This window comes from Phalacrocorax carbo, chromosome 1 (assembly GCF_963921805.1).
Source record: "Phalacrocorax carbo chromosome 1, bPhaCar2.1, whole genome shotgun sequence".
NCBI classification, from domain to species: Eukaryota; Metazoa; Chordata; class Aves; order Suliformes; family Phalacrocoracidae; genus Phalacrocorax; species Phalacrocorax carbo.
The window spans coordinates 116,097,422-116,118,504 of NC_087513.1; the positions used below are offsets into that span (position 1 = coordinate 116,097,422).

General features: G+C 38.8%; 1 protein-coding gene across 6 annotated transcripts in view; it reads left to right on the forward strand.

Moving 5' to 3' along the window:
• ITSN1 (intersectin 1) overlaps positions 1-21,083 on the forward strand; it is a 153,508-nt gene that overhangs the window by 1,124 nt on the left and 131,301 nt on the right. The window lies entirely within an intron of this gene.

The following is a 21,083-nucleotide window of genomic DNA, read 5'->3' on the forward strand; positions in this document are numbered from 1 at the left end:
CCTCGCCGTCACAAGACAGCCATCGCTCCCGGAGGGAGCCGTGTACCGGCCACCCGTGTCCTCCGGGTGATCTCGGACGTGGAATGCAAGGGGTGGGTTGTGCGGCTGCGGGTAGCGGGTTTCCCTTTACCGCGTTAAGTAACGATTATTCCCCCGCTGCCTCCGTCCTCTTTGCTCCGGGCTTGCCCCTTCGACGCATACGGTTCGCCCCGGTGCGAAGTGAAGGAGGAATGCCATTCCTCACGGCTTGAAAAGGGCACACGACCAATTGAGCGAGGGAATGTTGTCAGGGCGTCAGGAAAAGGAAACTGGTACATGGTCGGGTTTTTGTCCCTTCATTTCTGTTTGATTGGGATTAGCAGACAACTTTGGGGATAATATTTCCCGTGGACATCTTTTGTTCCGATTCTGCTGCTCCTTTATTTTGAAAGAAACGTGCTTTTTGCTTTTAGAAAACAATATTTTCTGTGAACTCTACCTTTCTGTGGGGCGTGGATGTCATGATAGGGAAAACACTTCCATAGATCATTAAAGAGGTGTTGTTTGGTAAATAATTCTAGTTAGTAAAATAACTAGCATTCCAGATATGGTAGTGTGGTACTTGTTAAAGCAAGAAACACTCTGTTGTCCTATACCTTTTCCCACCCTGCAGTCTTAAGGTGTGATTTTCGTTTAGAACTTGTATGAAAATATATGTTTAAGGTAATAGCTATTTATTTTAATAAAATATCTTAAGACAACCTCCAAATGCTTGCTTTTTTTTTTTTTCCCCTAAATCAAAAAGCCAAGCTGCGTTTAGGTACTGATGACTCTGGAGAGTGTTAGACTGTGCAGTGTTATTCTGTGCTGTGTTAGACACCCTTTCTTTCTTTCTTACGTTTTTTGTTCTAGTCACCAGTAACTTCCCTCGATGAGTATGACCAGGTGGTGTCTTTATACAGTATAGTTTTTAACACACTAGTGAATTGATACTGAATTCTTTCTGTTTTAAAATGCTCACACTGCATCCCCAAAATCCTTCTTGAGGGAGTGAGGTATGGAAGGAGTTTTGCAGGTCAGCTGTATTCAGATTTCCAGGTACAGGAGTGGGGGGGTGGTGTACCTGCTTGTGGATGGTGAGGAGATGTACTGATAGCATATAGAAGCGCAGGTATAGAAAACAGCTGCATTCTTTTTGTGAACTCTTAATTTAGGATATGCAGCTGCCTGTGTTTAAGCGTGCATGTAAGTCAGAGCAGCTCGAGCCATTTTAGCTTGCGTGATTAGCACTTGCATGCTCTCACTGATTTTGGCAGCTTTACAGGGGTCATGTTTCGTACAGATGAACTGTTTCTGAACAGTTTCTCCAGTGTATTAGGCTCAAACTTAATTTGAGCTGAGCGGGCTGCTCTTTGCACTTGCTGCTCTGCAAACTACACTTAATTCTTTCAGTTCTAGTGTTCCGTCTATAATATCCCACTGTCTTTCATTCCAGATAAGTTCCTTTTCAGAGTAGCTGTGTTTTCTTGATAATTTTCCTTTATATCCTGATTCAGTGGAATAACTGCTTAGATACAGTAAAATAGGAATTGATATCTCAAAATAAACCAGTGACCTGCAGTGTCTGTTCTGTCTCATGCTGCTGTTAGCTGTTCGGTGGAAAGTCTGCATGCCCTTTCCTTAATACCTCTAATCATGCAATTAGGATAGATTTGGATTCAGGAAAGAATGTGAATCCAGCAATTAAATAATTCTGAATGATGATGTTGAATAGCCTTTCTGCTCTATCTTTGTACTGTAATCATAGATTGTAATTTTAGTTTTTAGTAGGACAACACCAGGGAAAATAGGAATGTAAGAGTTTCATTTGTAGAATAAAAAGTTAAGGAAAATGTCGGCAATGGCTTAAGGAATGGGGAGAAGATCATCATGGAGAGTTATCGACTATGAACATTTGTTTATGCTGTGTTTAGTAAGAGAGTAGAATACAAGCAGAAAGACTTGTTTGTAATATGCATTTCAGGTGGGGGTGGCTCAGTAGTTAACCTGCATGGAACCGAAGAGATCAGATGGAGGTTTTTAATTTTGGCTATAAAAATAAACCAAAGGTTGCTTCTACTCCTGTTGTCTGCTAGAAACTTGGAACACTTGTTGCTATTGTATTTAATACAGCTACTGAACTTAAAATGCCCCTTACACAGTAAGTTGGCTTTGTTTTTACTTGCATGGCATGAAATTGGGTGGTGTGGTAGACAATTAGAAATTTGGTCCAGTCTAAGATCTAATGATACCTTATTTGTGCACGTAAAACCTTACTGTGAGGTGCTAAAATCTCTGTATGATATGTAGCAAAAGTAATTACCCTCTGCTTAAGAGTATGCTTTCTAAAATTAAAAAATTAAATGACAGTTTGCACTGATTGTTTTTGTGTGGCATTGTTATGTCTTGGTATTTTAATTGCAGATTACAGTATTCATAACTGTATTTGCAGGTCCTTCATATGACAAAACAAAAATTATGCAGTTTTGGGGTGTTCATGTAGATGTGTAGTTAATCCACTTGTCTAGAATGAATCTCTTTAGAGAGCTTCGTCTGTGTGTAAGGGGTAGAGGTGGTCAAGCTCTTGATAGACCATGCACCATTTGCATAGGGGAGATTAGTTTCTAATTACTGAGCTTAAATGCTTTTCTACAACTGAAACTGGAATTTATCTACGTACTTCAGGGTGTCAGGATTAACTTCTTGGGAAGAATGGAAAATGAATGGACATTAAATAATGTTGTGTGGGGAGGAGTGAAAAGAGGTATGTCTTCCTCAGAAAGAAAGGGGTCTTTTCCTTTTATTTACCATGCAAAAGGTGTAGTTCTGCAATATTCCCTTCAATGCAATCAGTCAAAATGCAGGAAAAGACATAGTATGTACCTGGTTTGGTTTTCTCTTCTAACATATATTGAACTTACATATGTTAGATATTACATTTTCCTTTTTCATGTGTTGTTTCTAAGGTAATTGAATTAATTGGTGCTAGTGTCATTTCATTGGTCATCTTCCCTTTTCTCTGTAAAGTCAACTTTTCACAAGTGTTGTGTGTATAAAATATGTGTCTGGAATTTTGAAATAATCATATTATTAATTGCCTGAAACCTAAATCTCTGCTGTATGTTTCTCTTTGAGATCTATTGTGAATCTCCCTTCCCCTGTTCTGTTTCTCATGGTTGTATGTGCCCACAGGATATTTGTCGTGACCGCACTTTTGACAGCTGAAGTCTAAAGACTGTGAATTTATAAGAGTAAATTTTTGTGTGATGGCAATCCTTGAAAATCATGGGCTTGATGGTATGTTCTAGTATTATAGATGCATATACTAATACTAAAATTATAGATTGGCAAGCTCTAGTAATACTATTAAAATAATTTCACTGAAGACCTGTTGTCTCAAGAGTTCAGTTTTTCCCTTGTATTTTGATGGGTAGTTCTTTCTAACTTCCATGGGGATTCTCCACCTAAATATCTTTTAAGGATCTATACCTGAGGATGACCATTCTACTATAAATGACTGGACAGTGGTTCATCTTTGCATCATTTCAAGATACAGTTTTACTTGCCCCGTATAAATGCACCATTTGTAGATAATAGTTATTAATTTACTTCCAAAACACAGAGAACACCTGGGTTTAAATCCATGGTCTCTGAAAGAATGATTGTGGAGAGCCACCTGAAATAGTTGGATCTTCTCTAGAAGATTAATAATGAAGCTTCTATGTAGTACATTGCTTTCTGTACTTTCATACATAATTGTAAATACTATTTGCAACAATTAAATATACCTACAAAATAATTAATGACCTATATATGGGACTTACTTGCAGCATTTGGGAAATTTCTTACTCAAACCACACATAATATACCTAAGGTAGTATCTTTGGACCAGTTTACTACCTAGCTGCTCTACTTATCTTTTAGCCATGCTTTTAAAAGATGCTTTCCAAAAGTAATTCCCAGGCTTTACAACTGAGAGTAAAGCAATAGAAAGTGAAGTTTTTAATGGAATATATACTTCATAGTAGAAACTTTCAACTAGAATCACGCACGTTGTGAGCAGGTAGTCTGGGTTTACCAACATCCTTGACGGTTAACTGCAGTTCTTATCTTGCTCTGCACTTTTGAAGAAAGCAGCAGTCAATTTCTGTGACTGGTGTTATGATTTGTATGTGTTTTTACTGAACAGTGTGTTAGGCATAACTAAAGCACCTTCACTGTATTATCTGCCCACAGATTTCTTCAAGAGAATTTTTAAGACTTAAAGAACTGAAACAAACAATTCTGCATTAAAATTAAAGCTGTATGTTTGAGTGCTTACTGAAGATACTGAGTGGCAAGAAATGTAGAGCAGAGATTTCTAGTTTCTCAAATTTGACAGCCAGAGTTTCTGTACTGATAACTTTATTAGGGTTTGAAGACTGCCACACCACAGTTTACCAGCAGGCAGCTTTCCTCAGCTTTGTAATCCAATACATCTGTAGAACTGTATTAAGATTTTGAGGTAAAGACTGTATGCTAACTCTTAAATGAGACAGTAACTGTTTTAAGCAATCAATAATAGTTTTGCAGCATGCTACAAAGTAAATTGTCAATAAATATAATAGATATGGAAATCAAATTGTTGAATTCCTTCTGTGATTCTGCAGGCCTGCTAAGATCCAAATGTACCTGTGTCAGAGTTGCACTGGAGAAACAGGAACTTTATTAATATCGGATAGTACTTTTAAGTCTCTCAGTGCGAGTACCTAGAAACAGTATATGAGAAAAATATTAACATGATGTCTAGTTGCATGTTTAAGAAAGAGCAACCACCCATCTTTGGGAAAAAGTAGAAAGGTATCGTTTTCTAAATAATGCTTGTCCTGCAAACTATACGTTAACTTTTTGTTAGTTGCCCTACCGGTTAACTGTAAAGAAGTCCAATATTGACTACTAGGAAAGTAATTCCAACTGTGTGTCCGTACAGAATAGAACAGTCTTGGGTGCCCATTTAGCTGAAGAAACTGTGTAAAGTCAGCTGCAGGGACAGTCAGATGCTTATCAGTGATGGTTACCTTCATATTATGTTACAATTTAATACATATAGTTGTGTTTTGGGAAAGATGCTTGTATATTAAGTGTTCATATGACTGATCGGAAGATTGAAGATACAATTGAGCTAATTTTTGTGTTTTGAGGTCACCACTTTGTTATTAAAAAAAGCCTCTTATTAGTAACTGTAAAAATACATATACTCTAGCTTTATATTACAATTTCAAATTAACAAGCACAAGAATATGGACTGCCCTGTAAATTGCAAGGTGCAATATTTAACATTTTTTTAAAGTTGTTTTAATAGGTCATGGCAGAATCAGACAAAACTTCAGTTTTATCTTTTCTGCCAGTCTTGCAATGAAAGATGATAAAGGCTGAGCAGATCTATTCAATTGCCTAGTTCCAGTTATATTATGCTATGTTTAGATGTTAGCTTCACATTGTTAATCGCTCATCCTGCAAGCTGTTCTGTTTGAACATGTGGTTGTACCCATACAAAGCTGGCAGTTGAAGAGAATCTGTTGCAATATATAGATGCACCTGTGAAGAGTTCCTTGCAGGTACATGGCTTTCAGCCATGTACAGATTCTGTATGGATCCCTGTGTTTGTGATGAGGAGGTTTAGGCAGAAGCTTAATTATGCATTGTAAGGTTCCAGTAACTTCCATAAATCTTCAGGGTATTTTAAGGAAGTAAGATTCTTTCTTTCTTACAGAGAATCATGAACGAAAGCCGACAGCTTCAGAGTTCTGTTTTGTAATAAAATGTCAGTAACCTGATCATGTACTAAAGGGGATGGTGTAATAGTTTAATTTCTTGCACGAAAATACTGAAATTTTTTTCTTTGAATCCTTTGTGAGTCCCAGGTGGATAAACTTCTTTCTCTTTTTTTTCTCAGGCAGACAGATAGGCTCCTGTGATATTCAGGGATTTTTTGGTTGGCTGGTTGTTTCTGCATAGGCATCCAGTATAATTGGCTTTTTTTAGATAGCAGTTCTCTGACCTGGGCCTTCGATGCATCTACTGCCTGTGCTACTGCAATGTTTGCTTTCCTAGGTCCTTGCCTTCACCAGTCAACATTCTTCTTATCTGTTCTTTTTGTGTGTTTTTCCCCTTGTATCTGTATTTCTTCACTGTAATGATCCTATATATTTCAGCATTATCTAAAGGCTGGCAGGTGTTCTTTCCCACTTAAGCTTTGTATTTTGATGTTGGTTGATTTTATTCTGTTGATGTTTGTAGGAGCCAATCCCAACAAGGAAAGTCTGTGTAAACTAAACTACTGGAAATAGTTTGTAGAGCTACCTGAAATACTTCTAAAATTTTCTCACAAAGAAGCTCCATTTTAATACCTCTGTTTTGCAGTGTGTGCTCCAATTGCAAAACAGTGTAATAAACAAGAAAGAGAAGAAAGAAGAATTTTTTGTTAGAATGAACTAGTGTAGAATTAAGTTGCTGTAGGTATTTAGTCAAGTATTAAACTTAAGAACTAGACATGTAACAAAGCCTTCCCCCCATTCTTTTCCAACTACTCCTTATAGTTGTCTCTTTTTTGAATTACAGTTTGTAAAACTTAAATTCAGAGGAAAAGTTCAAAATGTAGAAGTGTTAAAATATGTTTTCACATGGCAAGGACATCTGTACTTAAATTCATGGCCAGACATTGTGGATTTTGGAGATGTTTAATGATGAAGTTTGAAAACATCCATTATCCAGCTTAGAAGTTTCTGGATGTTCTGCTGCTCTGTACTTATTCTACTTAAAACCACAATAAGCAATATAATAAGCTCATAGAAGAACAAATAGCAACCTACTATCAAACATAATGTGCTAATTTTAAGAAATATGATAGAAATCAAGTGTGTCTTGTAGACAGCGTCTGCTGAAAAATGGTATTGCTTCAAGGAAATGTTTCCAAACTCTGTGATGACAAGGGTAGAGGAAGAAAGCAAGGCGTTCCATTTTATGTGTAGCGTAGCACTTGACTAGATGTAATGTTTGCATTACTGATAAGCTCTGACTGGCTGTGGTCAGGAGTAGTCAGTGGCTTAGCTGGTATCAATAAGTCTGTCTTAGTGTTGAAAATTCCTGTTTGTCAAGAGCCCTTGACATGGCAAAGAGGTTCATACTGGACTTTTGAAGAAGAGACCTTGTAGTCCACATGGAACTAAAATAGCTGGATCCTCCCACTCTAATAGTGAGTACCTCCCACTATTGTGCTTTTATGGTCTCTGAACAGGGCTTGCTGATGGGAAGCTGCTACGGGTGTTATCCATGCTCAGAACATGCTTCATTACCACAGTTCTTATCAGAATAATCTGAATGGAGTTGAGGCTTGTGCAGGATTTCCACTTTAACAGTTTCCATGCTTTTTTGATTCATCAGTCATCCTTTTTGCACAATCAGAAGTTATAGATGAACTGTAAGTCATACAGCTCTGTACAATAACTGGAATCTACTCTTGGGAAACAGAACAGATTCAGTGCTGACTTTACAGTGTCAAATGCAGTGATGGATTGATTCCTTAAATGTATCCCAAACATATATTTGACACTACTGTTTAAACTCAGCATCTAAATCTGCTTAAAATTTGCACTGTCTGTAGAAGCTGCAAGGGAAACAATTTTGTCTTGTGTGGGTTTTTTTTTGGTGGAGGGAAAAAGACTTTTGAGTCAAGTGCTCAATATTATTCTGAACTGCTGACAAATGCTATTGTATGACTTTTAAAATATTAGCTTATTTGTATTAACTAGTTGGGTGAATTTAACCTGAAGAATTTAATCTGCTATTATTTTAGAACTTACAGACAAATCCATGTGCACTTATGTAATAACCCAGAAGAATCCCTAAGTAAAGATGTCTTTTAAAAAAAAAAACAAAGAAACCCACCAAAACAACAAAAACCCCACAAACCAGTGACCAAACCCTGCATGAACTTACCTGATGCGTTCTATGAACTTTTATATAAGACCTTGCTACTTTGGTGCTCATTCCTATTCTATGTTAGGAGATCTGGCAAAGTTTTATTTTAATCTCTCTGTGTTACCTAAGACTTTTCAGCTAGTGTTATGGGGAATATCCTGTTGAAGACTGTGGACTAGTTAGTGATGGCATTTACATGGGCAGTTAAATGGAATTTAAAAGCTAAATTTGCATTGGAAGCCGATTGTCCTGAGCCAAGTGGTAATGTTTGACATGCTATGTGAATAACAAATAAATAAGGGAATACTGGGTGAATAAAAGCAGCACGGTATTTTTGTGTGTGTGCTGGTGTCTGAGACTAGCCATTTTAGCATCAGATCATCTTAATGCCCCCACTTTAAAGCTGCTGGTGTTGTGGGAGAAGAATAGAAAAGTTTGAAAATATTTGATAAAACCTTTCTTCAAAAGAAAGAAGACTAAAACAAACAAAAATGCTGAAGGCAAGCCTTTTTGATGTGAACATCATCTGGTCCTACAGAGTGTAACTCTTAATTTGTACAGCAAAGACTAAATTTGGGGTGATGTGGTATCTCCGAGTATTTAGGCACCACCATTTGTTTATGCTGTTTCTTGATTCTTTGTCAGACTACAGCAGAAGACTTGAGGGTTCAGTATTAGAATTCAGAATTTCATGGTCAGGTGACAAACTGGTAGGATCTGGGCTAGTTTCACTCTGCTCCTGCTTGTGTCTAGATACAGGCTTCGGAGTCCTTACTGAGAAAAGAGCAGGGCTGCAGGACTAAAAAGTAGGAATATGTAGAACTCTGTTGCTTTTTTTTTGTCCTGGTCTCACCATTTGCTTGGAGGCAGGGATAAGAGAAGTGGAGCTTTGACCTTTTGGTGTTTTTGGCTCTTATTAGTTGCTGGCTTGAGGAATTGAACATGTTCCAGGGATGACATGTTAGCTGAAATTTCAGCAGACTGAAAGACTGTAGTCTTTTCAGCTGGTAGTTGTTTCTGGATACTTGGTAGGCTCCATTGAGAGCTGAATAATAAACCTTCTGCCTATTGTGTGGTTGGTTTGGGGTGGTTTTTTTGCTTTTTTTTTTTTTTTTTTTTTCCATGGAGTTTTAAGGACTTTTGTATAAGTAAGAGGGAGGATTCTTCGTTTGGTGGTTTTGATAGATGATTAAGTTTATGTGATCAAAAATAACATGAAGCTTCAGCAATAATTTTACATTTTTCCTGCTCTACGTGCTTTGAGCAGGAAAATGTTACACTGTAGCTCCAAGGAAAATGGGATTCCCTGATAGTCTTGCTTAATTTTGATAATTTCTGGAATTTGTTATGGTAAAAAGTTCCTGCTTTTCCTGCATTACCTTGGTCCAGTCCTGAGTTAAAATACCTGGGATTTGTTAGGAAAAGCAAGGTACAGGCTATTTGGGGCAGGGCAACACCTACATTAAAATAGCTTTCCTGAGGGTATGTAGGGAATATAATCATATTGAATCTCTTAAATGGTTATTTTTGAAATCAAAATTAGGCATTTGGCTTGCGAAGTTCAAAATGGTGACAGAAATTTAGTCCTCTTATTTAAAACAAAACCTCAAAAACCTGCAAGTGTTGTGAATCAAGAATGCTGACTCAGCTAAACTTTGCACTGAAATGAAACCTAGGAAGCCTGCATGTCGAAATTCTTGTGAAATTTCATTTCCTTTTGTGTGGAGGTTTATTGTGCTTTACTACCCTTTCCCAGCTTCAAAAGTGGGGGGGAGGATAATTTAATTAAAAATTTAATTAAAAATAATTTAATTTAAAAAAAAAAGAAGTTTATTGAATCCTCCAGATGGAACAATGCATTGAGACACTTTGTAGCTAGAGAGGTTTAAAAAGACAATAAGTATAAGGGGCAAGAAAAGGGCAGAAGGCTACAAATAGTGCGGGTACACCAGTATGCGGCTTTCCAAACTTAGTTTGCTCTGATTATTATTTTTAAGGTGGCAGCATCAGTTTCTAGTCTTTCTAGCTCTGTACCAGGCCACATACAAGAGGTAGCCCTTGGTTTTTCTGACAGTCCCCAGGTACTTTTCTGGCGTAGCTTAGATACTTAGGATGAGCCACGCACTACAGCTGGGGAAGAGAGATGGAAAAACATCATCAGCCAAAGAGGAAAAATGGGAGCCTGTCTCAACTAAGGCATTTTAAACAGCTGCCTGTTGAGTTCAGTTGTTATCCCTGTACTATATTATGGAAGAGATGAATATTGTCTAGTAATAATTCCTTCTTGTATTAGCTTGGCTTTGTCTCTTGTTAAAGATAAAGACTTTATTCTGTGAAGATTTAAATAGAAACAAAGCCTTATTGCCATAAAAAGAAAAAAGCAGAGGTTGCTTAAATGGCTTCCATCTTTCTTTTGATTTGTAGACTTCTAAAATATGTCTTCTGAGGATACACACATAAGCCAATGTATGTAAACCTAATATTAGGCTTGATTTTTCTTAGTTATTTTTTCAAGATACCTAGAGTCTTTCTTTGACTTGTTTATGAGCTAAGGGAAACTGTGCTCTTGAACTCTCATCATCTTTGATTCTTGTTTTGCTGAGAAATAATGCTGTAACTGATGTGCTTGTGGGCATATAGTAGGGAGGCTGAACCTTTTTACAGATATGCACATCAGGAGACTTATAGCAGGAGCGGTTGTATCTGAACACAGAGACAACCAAATTGCCGCTTTCTTTTGAGAGCTTACAGAGCCCAAATTACATACACGTGCAGCTACTGCTGTGGAGCTGACATGTTCATGTGGCTGTTAATTTTAAATCTCCAGAAGATTCCCTAATAAACTCTTACAGGGGACATGGAAGTATTAGTAAAGTTGGCGTGTTGGTGGTGTGGTGGTGGGGAAAAAAAGTCTCATGGAAGTGCTGTTCCAGAGGAGAGGAGTCTTGAGTGATGTGCCTGTCCTTGCAGAGTAATAGCAACCTGCGTACCTAAAATGTTTGTGTCTGTTTATTTACCTGTTCCTGGTTATCTGATTTGTTTTAAATTGCCCTAGTTTTGTAATGACCTCAGATTTGCACTGTATCTTGAAGCAGTGTTCAGCAGTGAACATACTTTTCTCCTCCCACTAGGAATAGGCTAAATTTGTTGGGAAAGTATTTGGCACTTATATTCAGTTCATTCTGTTTGAAAAATATCTCAGCAGCTGGTTGCTATAGAGTCATTATATCTCTTCCAGATTTTAATGTTTAGTGGGTTGGATACAGTGGGGAGGTTATTGGCAAGGTAACTGAAAAAATGTGTTAAGTTCTTTTTCTCTTGGGGTGATACTGGCTTAGTGCCTCTTTGTAGGACTTCTTTATTACTGTTTTTCAATGGCTTGCATGAGCAGTGCTGTTGGTGGATGCTGTGACCTCTGGCACTGAGTATCTGGTTACTCATATTTTTGGCCAGGCTGTAGCATTTTAATGCTATGGCTCATTTTTTTCTTGCATCTTTGTGTATCGGTTCCGTTGGCATGCCAATCTAGAGATAAGCTTTTAAAAAATGAGGTTGAAATGAGTTTGTTATAGGACTGCAACACTTAAATTTGCAATAAAAGCAATACCAAAATCAGATCTCTCTTGCAACTGGAACAACTACTTGGAACAACTGTGGTCTTTCCCCCCTGCCCAAGCTTTTTGGATTTTTGTTGGGTTTTGTTGTTTTTTTGTTCGTTTGTTTTCTTCATAGTGCTTAATTTACAAATGATTTAGGTATGTCACTGGGGCTTGATACTCTGAAATTGCTGTTTTCCAAAGCAGATCAATTCTGTCACACAGATAATATTTTCTGGGTTTCGGTTATAGAGGAAGGCCAAGGCCCACTTGGAACTAAATCTGTCAAGGGATGTCAAGGATAACAAGAAGGGCTCCTTCAAATAAATCACTACTGAAAGAAACACTGGGGAAACTGTTGGCCCACTGCTGAATGAGGTAGGTACCCTGGTGATGCAGGATGCAGAGAAGACAGAGTTACTGAATGCTGCCTTTGCTTTAGGCTTTACTGCTAAGGCCGGCTCTCAGGCACCCCAGCCCCCAGAGGTGAGTGGGAAAACCTGGAGAAAGGAAGACTTCCCCTTGATGGAGGAGGATTGGGTCAGAGATCATTAAGGCAAACTGGATCCTCACAAATCCATTGGCCCCGATGGGATGCACCCATGAGTGCTGAGGGAGCTGGCAGATGCTGTCACTGAGCCACTCTCCAACATCTTTGAAAGGTCATGGAGGAAAGGACAGGTGCCCGAGGACTGGAGGGTAACCAGTGTTGCTCTGGTCTTCAAAAAGGGCAAGAAGGAGGACCCGGGGAACTATAGGCCAGTCAGCTGCACCTCCATCCCCAGAAAGGTGATGGAACATTTCATTCTGGAGGTCATCTCCAAGCATGTAGAAGCAAAGGTTATCAGAAGTAGTCATCATGGATTCACCAAGGGGAGATCATGATTGGCCAACCTGATAGCCTTCTATAATGGCGTGACTGGCTGGGTAGATGAAAAGAGAGCAGTGGATGTTGTTTACCTCAACTTCAGCAAGGCTTTTGACACTGTCTCCAATAGCATCCTCACAGGTAAGCTTGGGTTAGATGGGTGGGCAATGAGGTGGATTGAGAACGGGCTGAATGGCAGAGCTCAGAGGGTCATGACCAACAGGGCAGAGTCTGGTTGGAGGCCTTTCACTAGCAGTGTTCCCCAGGGGTCTGTGCTGGGTCCAGTCCTGTTCAACATAGTCATCAGTGACCTGGACGAAGAGACAGAGTGTACCCTCAGCAAGTTGGCTGATGATACAATACTGGGAGGAGAGGCTGATACACCAGAAGGCTGTGCTGCCATTCAGTGAGACCTGGGCAGGCTGGAGAGCTGCACCGAGGGGAACCTGATGAAATTCAACAAGAGCAAGTGCAAGGTCCTGCACCTGGGGAGGAACAACCCCATGCACCCGTACAGGCTGGGAGCTGACCTGCTGGAAAGCGGCTCTGTTGAGAAGGACCTGGGAGTGCTGGTGGACAACAATCTGACCCTGAGCCAGCAATGTGCCCTTGTGGCCAAGAAGGCCAACGGTATCCGGGCTGCATTAAAAGGAGCGTGGCCAGCAGATCGAGGGAGTTTATCCTCCCCTTCTACTCTGCCCTAGTGAGACTGCATTTGGAGTACTATGTCCAGTTTTGTGCCCCCCAGTTTAAGAAGGATGCAGAACTGCTTGAGCAAGTCCAGCAGAGAGCTACCAAAATGATCAGTGGGCTGGAGCACCTCTGTTATGAGGAAAGGCTGAGAGACCTGGGTTTGTTTAGCCTGGAGAAGAGAAGACTGAGGGGGGATTTCACCAATACCTATAAATACCTAAAGGGTGGGTGTCAGGACGATGGGACTAGGCTCTTTTCAATAGTGCCCAATGACAGGACAAGGGGCAATGGGCGCAAGTTGGCACACAGGAAGTTCCACCTAAACATGAGGAAAAAACATCTTTCCTGTGAGCGTGACAGAGCAGTGGAACAGGCTTCCCCGGGAGGTTGTGGAGTCTCCTTCCCTGGAGACATTCAAAACCCACCTGGATGCGGTGCTGTGCCCCCTGCTCTCGGTGTGCCTGCTCAAGCAGGGGGGTTGGACAAGATGATCTCTGGAGGTCCCTTCCAACCCCTACCATTCTGTGATGCAGTGATATTGACATATGCAGTCCTCCAGAAGATCAAATCTTAAACATTTGTCAATGTAATCAAAGAAATAAGCCAGCCTGAAACATAGGGTATGGTCTGGATTGCTCATGCACTTAATCTGGTTTTACTTCAGAATTTTTCAAGGATGGCCTTCTCACAAGGGTTGGCATAAGCTATGTGTATTGTTCTAATGCCTGTACCTTGTTTGTCTGTTCAGGCAGGTATATGTTCTGTCTTAATATTCTAAATGTTTTAGTTCAGAAGCAGTCTGATAGCTTTCTTAATTGTCAGTAATGAAATTGATTTCCTAGAAAGACCTATGGGAGACTACCCAAATTTCAAAGTAGATTAATATGAGGGAACAGGTGAGTAAAACAGGAAGCTTACTATGTTTATGTAGCCTGATGTTGGCCACAAACTGTCATTTCTAGCTTCAGCTCTGACATACCACTCCCTGTTTTGAGAAAGTTTGTCTCCCTCTTCCATTGTTGTTGTTAGACAGTAGGTTTCTTCCTAATGTTTCCCCACAAGTAAATAGTACACGCTGCCCTGAGGTATTACATTTTCTTGTTAGTCTTTAATGTTTGCACTGTTACCCAGATTCTTTGCCTCTATTTCAACTTGGTTCTTCCACTTGGTACCTTCAGCTCTCTGAGGATTTTAACACTGCATGCTTTGACAAGGTACCGTCTGCTGTCAATCAGATTTCTTGAGGCCTTCGTTAAGACTTTTTTGGGCTGTTAAGCCAACAGGAACTTTTCAGAAGGCTGAAGTAATGATTGTGGGGTTGGAAGATACTGATTTTTCTGCTGGGCCTAATTCAAAATTCTTTCTCTCTTGTTAGTGTTGTGGTTTAACCCCAGCCAGCAGCTAAGCACCACACAGCTGCTTGCTCATTTCCCTATGTCCCCCCTCCCCCCGCAGGATGGGGAGGAGTATTGGAAGGGTAAAAGTGAAAAAACTCATAGGTTGAGATAAGAACAGTTTAATAATTGATTGAAATAATAATGGTAAAAAAATGTAATGAAAAGGAAAATGACAGAGAGAATTAAAACCCAAGACAGACAAGTGTTGCAAATGTAAACAATTGCTCACCACCAACTGGCCAATGCCCAGCCAGTCCCTGATCAGCAGACCCTGCCAACCTCCCTCCCCAGTTTTATTGCTGAGCATGATGTCATATGGTATGGGATATCCCTTTGGTCAGTTGGGGTCAGCTGTCCCAGCTGTGTCCCCTCCCAGCTTCTTGTGCACCCCAAGTCTACTTGCTGGTGGTGTGGGGTGAGAAGCAGTGAAGGCCTTGACTCTGTGTAAGCACTGTACAGCAATAGCTAAAACATCCCTGTATGATCAATGTTGTTTCCAGCACAAATCCAAAACATAGTCCCCTACTAGCTACTACGAAGAAAATTAACTCTATGCCAGCCAAAACCAGCACAGTTAGTATCTTGAAGTAACTGGGGGTGCTGGCTTTTTTACTTTCTCCCCACTCCTCAATCATTTCCGTTCTCAGATGTACAAGCAGTGATTAAATGAGCCATAGACAAATGTATATCCAAAGATACTTGTGTTATTCTCTCAGATGTCATAATATATTTAGCATTTAAGAACTGGTAGTTAAAATAATTAGTGAGATTTTTCAGCACATCTTAAAGTAAGAACATGAACTGTTGCCATATAGTAGAACTCCTGTAGCTCAAAACAGTTGTCATGGACATTTTGTTGGAGAAATAAAAAGGAAAAAGAAGTGTGTAAGTAAATGGCCTGTTCAGTTTAGAATGTCAGTGCATCTCTTGGCGATGCTTGCTGGCAGGCTTTAAGGATCATTTGCTGCTGTCTTTTTCTCCCTTAAGCATATGAACTGGCTTTTTTTTTTCTGGATTTTTTTGTCTTGCATAATTTGGGATTTCCTGCTTAAAAGTTGCACTAAAACAGCTGTACATTTGAAGGAATACTTAAGGGTACTTGGGTTCTGAAACTGTCAGCAGCAGTTTTTAAGCAGATGAGAACTGAGGCATGTTCATGTAATTTTATCTCTATGGGTACTTTATTGCTCAGTTATGTAAGAAAGTACAGTTGATTTGACTTGTGTATGAGATTTATGCTAGTGCTGTGCTGGAAACTTTAAAAGTGATAGAAAATAGGACTGTAGCTTTAGGAAAATTAGTTATTGTCACTAGATTTTTCAGAGGAAACTAATTTAACATTCTTACTCTTGCTGTGTCCCACACTTACTATAATTTACTGCTTCATGGGACCCGTTATGACTGTTTACAACTTTGGAACTGAATGTATCTAATAGAAAATGCTGTATATCATACTTGGCATATTTAGTACCTCCACTGGTACTTGATTAGACATGTATTCATTGTTCTGATGTCAAATGGTGGTTGAGTATTACTACCTTTTTCTTTCCCCCAAAGGGGACAAGTTAATTTTGAGGCAAAAGTTCAGATTCTTTCCCCTGCAAGTAGCCAACTCTTCTTTCCAGTAAGTTCATTTTGTACTTTGCCTTTCATTTCAAGGGCCAGTAAATGCCACGTGTATTTATCAGGAGAGCTGAAAGCTAGACTGAGTTTGAGAAAGGCTTTTTTGTCTTATGAAGGTTTGATTGTAAGTACTTCAGTATATATAGGATTTTTGAGCAGCTGGAATTTTGACAACTTGTTTTTTAATGTAAAATATCTGTAGCCTACACTTCTCCTACAGACAAGTGACTACAAGAAAGTCTTGCTTGCCATTTTAGAAGGTAACTTACTATCTGTAATGATTGGTGAAGGAGTAGATGCTTCATTATAAAGCCAGTTTTCATTTTCAGGTCTTAACTCAGAAGGTAAATAATGAGAAATGTATTTTTAGAATCCAAAGTTTATTTTTAAAATCTTGTCAGTTGCCAGCTCTTAGAGTATGCTGTGCTGTACTGAAGCCAACTAGTGTGAGATGAAAAATTCCTGCTGAATGTACTGCCAATTATGCTAGCCTCTGCTCTTTCAAGCTTCCTTCACAGCTGTCCCCAAGCCTTTTCTGGTGATGTCTCTGCTGCAGAAAATGGCCCTCAAGCTATCTTCTGTTGGAGTCATAAGGCTTAATTTCCAAGGTAAACTTGCTCCTGTTTTTAACAAGCCAGACTGAGGAATAAAGTAATCCTGATCCTGGTTCAAGAGTGAAAACACCTTAAAAGTTGCAGTAGCTTCTAGAGTAGGTTGAATGAATGGGGACTGTAATAATTTTAGCTGTAGGTTTTAATCCACTACTGCAAGTGTGAGCTATAAATTGTGCAAACTTGTATTCCTCCTGTGCTATAAATTGTATTAACTTATATCTATCATTCTCACATGAAGATATGTTAACATATTTGTAATGGGAAATAAATGTCATTTGTAATCTTAAACTACAGATTTCTGCTATTTCTTCCCCTGTGTATAAAGATATACATATGTAAACCTGATTCGTGATCTAGAGATGTGATTCTGCTAGCCAAGTGAGGTGGGTTCCTGTTCTTCCAATAAAAAGTTTCCCCTTTCTCCAAGCAATATTTCGTTCCTAGCAATATTATTTTCTTGCTACATTAATACTAAGTGACCAAATGACCAAATGAATGACCAAAAAGTGGAGAACCTTGAAAAACCAATATTACTTACTTAATATGTTGGGGTTTTTTTGTTTGTTTGTTTTAAGAAATCTTATCAGGGTACTGTTTTCAGTTTGTGAGAACTGATAACTGAATTAGGTATGACATATGTCTGCCATGGATATTGTGCTCTCAGGGTTGGAAATCAAGTGACTTATGAGAACTACTTTGTCAAATTAGATTAGTAGATTGCAGTCACCTAAACAGCTAGAAAAACAAATGAGAATCCTATATGTAAAGTCCCATTTTAAGATGAGATCAAAACTGGACAACCAGAGTGCAAAAAATCTACCTTACAAAAAGGCAGAAGAATTTCTTAAATTTACTTTTCTAAATTTGAGAAAGATTAAAATTGCTGCAAGTGAGAAATGTCCTTTGCATCAGGAGAACTAAATTCACTAAAATACCTCCATTATGGTAACATGCGGATAACTGTTATATGTAGTCAAATGTGTTTTCAATCTTAAAATATGTGTGTACAGATATGTAATATGTGAGCTGTTTATTTCATAGTCTTTCTGAGCTTTGGCTGTATGCTTTATCCTAAACTTGAAATCAGCATAGAAAGGAAGGAGCTGTCTTGAGGTTAAGCTTAAGGGCTATACTTTTTCTTTCTGGTTTGGGAGGTGTATCAGTGTACATCTTTCATGCTATGGATCTTGAAACCATAATAGAGAATAATATGCTAAAGATGCACCAATTTAACCAGCTTTTCAGGAGCTGGAGCTCCAATTGTTAACACAGTATGGGAAGTAACATTCTGTAATTTCTCTTTTGTTACTCATGGCAAGATTAAAAATGGAGAGAAGGTAGACAGCTTCATAACCTTTGTAATGATGTAACTTAAACACTACATATTCCTTTGTTTTTAGTGTGGTTATTTCCCCTTTTTATAGAACTAGATTTTTAGGCATGAAATTCTCATTTTAGTGAAGATGATGTAAATTTGTTGACTTTGTCCCAGGATTTCACTTGGTAACTGTTTAAATTGACACTAGAGGTGCCATCTCTGCCTGCAAACTGTGGCTTTGTCTTGACATACACTAACTTTCTGTGAACCAAAGCAAGCTCATAGCAAAAGAACACTCTGAGAGAAAAATTTCTGGGTGAGATGTAGCGCTGATGACTACTGTAGGAATTTAAAGCTCATGTATTTAACAAGATGGCTGGAGTCTTTCACTTCTTCAACATCTGTGTCCTACAAGAACTTGTTCAGGGCTTGTATTGTGAGGGAACATAAAAAAGAAGGCATCTTACAATCCTATTTACTTAGAAAAGAAATACACTCATCTCTAGGCTAGTCAGATCCTAAAACAAAGTTCTGTCTTTGGTCCATCATTTTGTGTCATGACTGTGTGGTGGCTCCAACATCATCATCTGAGATTATTTGATCTCTTTTCAAAGTGTGAAACTTGGAAAGCTTTGTGAGGTTTTACGTGAGTGCTGTAAAAGCAGTGGGAGTTTGGAGGAATGGGGTAAGTTGTGTTTGAACTATGAGGTGGATGAACCATGAAGTCTGCGTCATGCCCTTCCTGCACTTTTTATCAGGCTTGGCTTGTTTAACTCTTTGGCCTGTGTCTCTGATCTTTCTTTACTACTGCTCATATAAAGGTTTCATCTCTTCACTTACTTTTTTCTGTCCCTGTCTTTGCTGAGGAGACAAGTCTCTTGAGGACGCAGAGTTCAGCACATCTCTTCATAATAGTAATCAACCTGCCACCACCACACAACTTGAGTGGATAAGGATCATATTGTTACATACTGGCAGAACTGTACTTGTGTGTGGTTGGGCAGTGATTAAGAGTTTAGCGTGTTAAAAACTTGCAAATGTGAGGGTTTTTAAGGAGTCCAGTAGGCTTGTTTTCATAGCTGTCTTCACTTTCTGCTTGAAACAAACTTGCAAGGTGTTTTAGATCTGTTATGTTGGGAAATCAGAGCATTGTATTACAATTTTGCAGTTTGATTTTTTTTCCTAGTTGAAGACAGCCTCACAACGATAATATGACTTGTAACAAATTTTCCTGATTACTTGGTACTGAAAAACAGACAACTTTTGAAGTACCCACAGGGGAGAAATTCGTAAGCTACAGTAAATAAACCTCCCCATGCTGCAGATTTGTGACTTAAAGTAAATAAACCATTAGCACTAACAATAACATTAATGTTCTTATCCTCTTTAAGGAAAGGAATTTTTATCCTGGAAAGAGGTATTAAAGCAGTTTCAGTACAGGGAAATTACACTTTTCGATATTATTAACCATACAGACTTCTTTGGTCATTATGGAAGGACCATAACAAAGTAGCCTGCTTTCCAGATCAAGCATGAAAAATCCCTGTGCATATGGTGCCCTCCCCCTGTAACCTGCATTCTTCAGAGAAGCCATCTTATCAGCTATAAATACATACATACTGCAAATGAGCACCTCTTTTCTAACTGCTTGATACACGTATCTTTTTTAAAAAAATGTCCAGTCTTCTGCATCTAGTTTTTTGCTTGAACTTGGTTTGTTTCTGTGCATGTCCTGGTTCTGTCTTGCATAGGCTTAAAATAATTCCCAACCCTTGGCAGAAATGCAGAGTGTTTGTAGCCTGGAATTTGGTGACAGTGAGTGATCCCGTTGCTCCCTCAGCCACTCAGCAGTTAGAAAATGCTGCTGTGGAATGGTGTTTGCAACATCCAGCTTGTTATGACTAAAGCTGAAATCTGTTCTTCCAATAAACTCTTGCTTCCGCCTGTCTCTTTTTGCAGTGAGGAAAACCTTAACCTCACTGTGTGGGTGCTTTGAAGGAGTCTGTGTTGCATAAATACTTGCACCTTGACTCTAGTGAAATATATGGAAAACCTTTTTGTGTGTGTGTTTTTAGTATTTCTTTGCTGCCTCTGAAGTTATTACCATTGGTAATACATTCAGCAGGATTATTCTTGCCCTTGTATTTTAACATTTGAGGAATCTTTTACCCCAGCCAAGGATTGAAACTTTTCTGTTGTTGAGGTGCAGGAAACTGATTTATGTGGAACTGATAGAAAGCACGCTTGTCATCTGGAAAGGAAACTTGTCATGTGCCCTTACACAATTTTTTTTTTTGTACAGTTCAACTGCACTTGCAGTCAACTGATAATTCTGTTTAATATAGAAATAGGATTTATAAGTTGGAATACACTTTTTAAAATTTTTATGTAGGTATCTACCATTTACCATTTTGTCTTGCAAAATGTTTTTCTTTCCCTTATCTCATTGCCTAGCCTTGTAGACACACCTGAAATGGCTTTTTCTCTTTTGTGAAAATTGCTTCTAGGCATTTCGGTATCCTGATGGAAAAAGGAAACTGAAAAACCTTACTTTGGGATATACCCTGCCTTATGCAGTTAAGCCCTTTTTACTTCAGTTTTTGAGTGTGTTCTTAAGCATATTTTAAATAGGAGACATTATCTCTAGCAATTGAGCTTTAACATATTTAATTCCTTGTTTAAGTTTTATGCAACTTTTGCATTCTTGACAATGTAGGAGAATCCTTTATACTCAGTATGTACTGTTGGCTGATAAGCAGCCTTTCTAGTGTAAGGAAATACCTTAATTTTACAAATGCCTAAAGGCCTGTCCTTATCACTATGTGAAAAATAGCACAGGGAGTCTCAGTATCTGTTCATCCAACATTTGCATTTCTTCCCAATAAAGCTGCTATTTAAAGTGCTGTTTTGTCTTTTCATTGTCTGCTGGAAGCATATGTGTGTTAAACGGTATACTGTTATCCTTAAGTAACATCAGGTAGGTCTTTGGAATATTTA